The sequence below is a fragment of the Triticum dicoccoides genome, chromosome 1B (genome assembly GCF_002162155.2).
Source record: "Triticum dicoccoides isolate Atlit2015 ecotype Zavitan chromosome 1B, WEW_v2.0, whole genome shotgun sequence".
Classification (NCBI taxonomy): Eukaryota; Viridiplantae; Streptophyta; class Magnoliopsida; order Poales; family Poaceae; genus Triticum; species Triticum dicoccoides.
In genome coordinates this window covers 72,738,712-72,746,087 of record NC_041381.1, presented here as the reverse complement: position 1 = coordinate 72,746,087, position 7,376 = coordinate 72,738,712, and positions in this window count along the sequence as shown.

Genomic DNA, 7,376 nt, shown 5'->3' with positions numbered 1-7,376 from the left:
GGGGGGGGGGATTGAGGTGGGTCGTGGGTTAGGGTTTCCTCCCTGGTGGGGATATGGAGGGGGCTGGGTCGGCCGGCTGGGCCAGTCGGCTGGGCCTTTGCCCAGTTGGGCTGGCCAGCTGGGCCACAGATGGCCCAGTGGGGGGTGCCCCTTTTTATTTTTAGTTAGATTTGTCTTTTCCTTTTATTTATTTCACTTTTCTGTTTTATTTCATTTTAATATATTTAGACATTTTCAAAAAGGGTGTTTGTTGCACTATAATCACCTAGGCATTTAACTGCACACTCCAAACATTTTAGTTTAATATTTTGAAAACTTTGTCGCTTGACATTAATTTGAATTTGAATTTGAAAATGTTTCGAATCATTGCGAGGTTAGCAACAGTAAGAGTGGTGATGTGGCATCATTAACAGAGGTTACTGTAGCTTGATTATTCGGGCGTCACAATTCTCCTCCACTACAAGAAATCTCGTCCCGAGATTTAAGAGGGGAGTAAAGGGGAAAGGTTCGGGTTACGAAATTCTAACGAATCTTCTCGGTCTTGGTTGCTCTTCTCGAAGTGGTCGATCCATTACATTGATGTCTTCATTTTTCTGCTTCAGGTCATTAAGATGAAGTCGGCATCCTTTCTTCGGAAACTCCATCGTACTAACGAAAGAATAAAGGGGGAGTATTCCGGGAGAACGGGCCTCGGCAAGGTTGACTATTTGGTAGATAACATCGGGGAGGGAGGCGGAAAGTAACTCTCGAATTGAAACCTCCAAAAATATCGAGAGGAAAGTAAGGAGTTATTATGGGAAGTTTCAAGTGGGTAGGCAATCGTTCGATGCCTGAAACAAAGTCTGAAAGGGGTTCAAGCAACGGGAATAAGTATTGCGTAGGATACCAGAATTGATCACTAGGAAGGTGCCTCATGAGTTACATACGACGCCAAGAGCGAGGAACAACTTTGGCAACAGGGAAGCACAGGAGAGTTAGGTTTTGATCCTGTGGAACTGTGGGTTATGGGCCCACCATGTGGTTGAAAGTAGGAAGGGGGCCGTCATCTTGCACGGTCATGATAGTAAGGCGTGTCAAAGGGTAGCCTATCAGTTATGTCGGCAACAACATCGATACCAAGGGCGAGGGACGAAGAGAACCATTTTCCTGCTCGTTGAACGAGGCGGGCCAATAGGCAAGGTTCTCGTCCATCGGTGGCTACCGGAATGTCATCAACAATAGTAACAAGGTCTTACTGACAGAGCGATACCACGAGGTGTTTACATAAGCAGGAGAATATTACCGCTTAGGTCATGTAGATCACAAGAAAGGTTAAACCAAACAATGGAAAGGAAAATATGATTATCAGATTAAACAGAACAATGGAAAGGAAAATGTGTTAAAACACATATTTCAGGGGTATTTCCTTCCCAAGGACAAACAGAGCATGATATCCATGACAGGATATAACGTAGATAACCATTTAGGTTAGGAGAGAGGAAGTTCATGACATTACTGAAACAATGGTGTTTGGATAATCGAGCAGGAACATTTAGCATTGGGCTTCAAATGTTTTTGTTGAAAATCGGAGTACCATGGACATGCTTCGAGATAGCACTAACATGGTTTGCAAGCAAAGGTCAGACTTTGTATTCACAAAGGATCCATCAGGAACATCTTATAGAATAAGTCTTACAATTTCCTTATGGAAGAATGGCTAACCTTGCTGAAAAGAGGGGGGTATTATAACATTGGGTTCCCCAGCCAGGTGTGCTAGGCATGACATCACCTTACCGGGTCTTATAAAGACCAATGTTAAAACTCCTGGAAATATGTTCAAACCATCATATCTGACCCGAGATTTAGATCTGATTGGTGTCAGGATACCTCAGGCTCGGAATGGCTGAGAAGAAAAGGTGCAAAACAAATTGACGAGATGACATTGTAAGATTCTCGGGAAATGAACTATGAAGTGATTTCCATTAACAAAAGTTCATCAATAAACCAAGGAGGGGATGAGAAGGTGGCTGATGGGCTCAGCGACAATTCATCGAGAATTCCAAACGGATGGATTTCCACAATAATGTGAACAAGAAGATGACACTTGTCAATTCAAATGATATAATGTTGTATGCTCTAGGAAAACATACACCATCAATCATTAGTTGAAAGGTGTGCCTGAAATATGACCTTAGGCGGCAAGATCAATGTTAGAGTGACGATTCAATAACCAACGGTCCAAGAACGAACTGCCGATCGTTAACTTCAAAGCAATAGGGTTGCTAGAAGTACAGAACTCAAACATCATCTATTGATATGCTGGTTAAAAACAACACCGGGACCAAGGAAGAATGGTGATGGTGAGAAGTATCATCATATCGAGAATTCCTAAGAGGTGGAGCAATCCCCACAACATTCACGACATAAAAGACAGTAATACTTCAAGGCAGAACACAACACTAGCTGGAGCAAGTTGTATCCAGAATGTGGACAAGTTCGCGATAAAAGGAAGTCAAGGGTGTTGTCGATGATAATAAAAACCATCCAGGGCAAGGAGGGTATTTCTCATCATGAACACAATTGACATCTAATCAAAGGAATGATGAAGTGAAATGTTATTGGAACCAAGGGTACGACGCCAATTCAAAATCAAGCTTGTTGTTCAAGGCAAAATGATATGACAAGGAAAGTTGATGTAAGCTTAGCTCAACGTCGAAAATTGTGCTTCGAGAATAAGGACCAGGTAGCACAGTTAGAATCATCACGACAATGATATAGTCAAACAGGCTAGGAATGGCGTGATCGGGTACAAACTCGTACTTGCAGAAGCTTACTGAAGAGTTGTTGAACCGTAGTGCGGACTCGGTTCAGTTATTGGTGTCTTTGAGTGTTTAAAAACTCAGAGCCTGTGAAAAATTGGAATCAATGGGAATGTAGCACTTGATGAAGAACTCATGAAGTTACGCAGTTCCATGATAATCTCGAGATACCAGGGGGTAATACTCGATGATAGATCAAAGTAGAGGTTGGACTAGGCTATTGCTCTACAGAAGACCAGTGCTTAAACTTGCACGAGAAATGGTATTTAAAAGAGAACATGGTCGGAACCACGATTGCAAAAGGCCAGATCCCAGATATAAGATGAACTTATACCAAAGGGATAATTAATTTAAGAGAAGCTTTAATGATAAGATCTACATCGTGTCCATGGGCATGAACACAAGTTCAAGGTCGACTCCCACTTCTCCAATGCATAACCTTTCATTCACTTCTCACTTTCGAGGAGGTTGTAGTGTTGAAATTTTATCTGGCAAAATACCAGGAGTGTATGACTCGTGAAAACTTTCTAGTTCACACATATTAAGGAAGGTATAGGTTCAACCCGTCAGGGTATCATGGAAACATATACCACAAGCTTCAATAGTAAATACCACCAGCTCAAAAGCAGAGCATGGTTAGCCAAGCAGATGATACAATTTACCAAAGGCACTATGTATCAGGGGAAGAACTCACAAGGTGATTGACTATGAAGGACACCGTCGGATAACATTCCAACAATGGATCTGGTGGTCCATAAGGGATCTGATGTGAGCATCGGTACTCAACCAGAAGAAGAAAGCATGCAAGGAGATCAGATGATAGAAACAACTGACTACTTCAAGGCTCAATTGCAAAGGAATTATGAATTCCAAGACAAGGGATCAAAAGCAATACTCTGATTACGGACGTATAAGTTGAATAGCCTTAGGGGTAGAATCGATGGCAATTTGATTGGTCGAGATCCAGCTCATGTTTACAATGGTGTATGAGCCGGAAAGATAATTTAAAAGGATCAACTGATGATTGTGTGCATTCGCACTCATGTTGATTCAATAGGATCAAAATGACGGTGCCTAAGGATACTGACAAGTATTGTCAGACATAGGGAAAGCATCCATAATGCAAGCAGACAAGTATTGCAGAGCAATAAGCTACTAAGGATTTTTGGAGGGTCGAATAGTATTTTGAAGACCAATGTGAAACACATGAACTAGGTATGAACGGATACTCGATAAGGGCGAGAAATTATCCGTAAGGGTATTCAGGTGGCAAGGAACTGCAAGGCAGTAGGCACAAAATATTCTCGGAACAATAGAAAGGATTTCAAGGTATCTTGTAATAACAAGATCAACTGGGAATAAAAGTAAGAACGTCAAGTGTATGTATTTATCCATAAGGATATTTCGGTGGAAGGGAATTGCAAAAGCAACGGGCACAAGGTCTCGAGAGAAAATCGGAGAGTATCTTCGAAATCTTCTGGTGCAGCCGGCGATCATCTGGACTGAAGGGGCTCTCCGGGAGAAAGTATTATTGAGAACCTAGAGTCCGAGTCAATAAAATCGTTTAACCCGAATAGGAGAGATGTCAGAGTCCCAGAGTATAGGTCGAGGAATAAAAGATCCTACTACCACCCAATGGCGACGTGTGCCCGTAAGACACACAGCCATGTTAGTAAAAGTTTTGAAATGTCTAAACTCAACTTCGGCCAAGGAGTTGGGAAGGGGGATTCCTACAGGCAGTCGGCTCTGATACCAACCTTGTGACGCCGCCGATTCAATCATACACTAATCATGCACGCAAACGTGTACAATCAAGATCAGGGACTCACGGGAAGATATCACAACACAACTCTAAAAACATAAATAAGTCATACAAGCATCATAATACAAGCCAGGGGCCTCGAGGGCTCGAATACAAGTGCTCGATCATAGACGAGTCAGCGGAAGCAACAATATCTGAGTACAGACATAAGTTAAACAAGTTTTCCTTAAGAAGGCTAGCACAAACTGGGATACAGATCGAAAGAAGCGCAGGCCTCCTGCCTGGGATCCTCCAACCTACTCCTGGTCGTCGTCAGCGGCCTGCACGTAGTAGTAGGCACCTCCAGTGTAGTAGTCGTCGTCGACGGTGGCGTCTGGCTCCTGGGCTCCAACATCTGGTTGCGGCAACCAGAAAGAAAGGAAAGGGGAAAGGGGGGAGAAAGCAACCGTGAGTACTCATCCAAAGTACTCGCAAGCAAGGAACTACACTACATATGCATGGGTATATGTGTAAAGGGCCATATCAGTGGACTGAACTGCAGAATGCCAGAATAAGAGGGGGTAGCTAATCCTGTCGAAGACTATGCTTCTGGCAGCCTCCGTCTTGCAGCATGTAGAAGAGAGTAGACTGAAGTCCTCCAAGTAGCATCGCCAAGTAGCATCTCCAAGTAGCATCTCCAGTAGCATCGCATAGCATAATCCTACCCGGCGATCCTCTCCTCGTCGCCATGTTAGAGAGCAATCATCGGGTTGTATCTGGCACTTGGAAGGGTGTGTTTTATTAACTATCCAGTTCTAGTTGTCATAAGGTCAACGTACAACTCCAGGTCGTCCTTTTACCGAGGGACACGGCTATTCGAATAGATAAACTTCCCTGCAGGGGTGCACCACATAACCCAACACGCTCGATCCCATTTGGCCGGACACACTTTCCTGGGTCATGCCCGGCCTCGGAAGATCAACACGTCGCAGCCCCACCTAGGCCTAACAGAGAGGTCAGCACGCCGGTTTAACTCCTATGGCGCAGGGGTCTGGGCCCATCGCCCATTGCACACCTGCACGTTGCGTGGGCGGCCGAAAGCAGAACTAGCCCCCTAATACAAGAGCAGGTTTCGTTCCAATCCGGCGCGCGCCGCTCAGTTGCTGACGTCTAGAAGGCTTCGGCTGATAGCACGACGTCGGGATACCCATAACTACTCCCGCGTAGATGGTTAGTGCGTATAGACCAAATGGCCAGTCTCAGATCAAATACCAAGATCTCATTAAGCGTGTTATTATGAAGCAACCGCGGACGCCGACTAGGGCCAGGCCCACCTCTCGCCTAGGTGGTCTCAACCTGCCCTGTCGCTCCGCCACAAAGATCCACACAGAGGGCCGTCGGGACAAAGGTCCTTTCAGCCCCCAATCCGTGAATCAGTCGCGGGTACTCTTCGAGCGGACCCGACTTTAGTCACCATCTGTAGTATGTATATATGTATAGTATATACCCGTGATCACCTCCCGAGTGATCACGGCCCAATAGTATAGCAAGGCAGACTGACAAGAATGTAGGGTCAATGATGATAAACTAGCATCCTATACTAAGTATTTAGGATTGCAGGTAAGGTATCAACAGATGTAGCAACAATGTCAGGCTATGCATCAGAATAGGATTAACGGAAAGCAGTAACATGCTACACTACTCTAATGCAAGCAGTATAGAGGAGAATAGGCGATATCTGGTGATCAAGGGGGGCGGGGGCTTGCCTGGTTGCTCTGGCAAGAGAGAGGGTCGTCAACTCTGTAGTCGTCTGGGTAGCAGCGGCATCGGTCTCGGTGTCTAGCGAGAGAAGAGGGGGAAGAAACAATAAATACTTAAGCAAACAGATGCATAGCGATGCATGACATGACAAGTAACAGTGCTAGGGGTGCCCTAACGCGGTATGAGGTGATACCGGTGAAGGGGGGGGGGAACAACCGGGAAAGTATCCCCGGTGTTTCGCGTTTTCGGACAGAGGAGCCGGAGGAGGAAAGTTGTGTGTTTGGTATGCTAGGTGTGTGTGGCGGATGAACGGGCTGCGTATCCGGATTCGTCTCGTCGTTCTGAGCAACTTTCATGTCGAAAGTATTTTCATCTCAGGTACGATTTATTTTATATGATTTTCTAAAGTTTTAAATCATTTGTAGAATTTATTTAATTAATTTAAACTAACATTATCCAGAATAGTGTTTGCTGACGTCAGCATGACATCAGCAGTCAACAGAGGTTGACTGGGTCAAACTGACGTGTGGGCCCAGTGGGACCCACCTGTCATACTCTCATAGGTTGATTAGGGTTTAGGTTAAACAAAACACTGTTTAATTAAACTAACTGGTCAATTAGATTATCTAAGTAGGATTAATTAACTTAATTAATTTAGTTAATTAATTAATTAATTAATTAAATTTATTAATTTTATTATTATTATTATTATTATTATTATTATTATTATTATTATTAGAATTCTTTTTTTTGTTCTGAGGGGTGGGGCCCCCTAGTCAGTGGCACACAGGGCCTTAACAGGCACGGGAGCTAACGGGTGCGTGGGCGCCCATCAGGGGCGAGCCCGGACGATGGCTCCGGGGTGGCCATCGGCGCGCCTAGGCGCCGGAGGCCACCGCAGCGACAACACGTGTCGAGGGGAGCAGGGCGGCCCGCTGGCCGTGGCTGGAGAGGGCGCATGGGGGAACGGCGGGCGCGGGGCAGCGCAAGGACGACGCTAGAGTTGCAGCACCGCTGGTGGAGCGACGAGGCGACAAGGTGGGGCGCAAGGCGAGGGGCGCCGTGGTTGGGTCTTT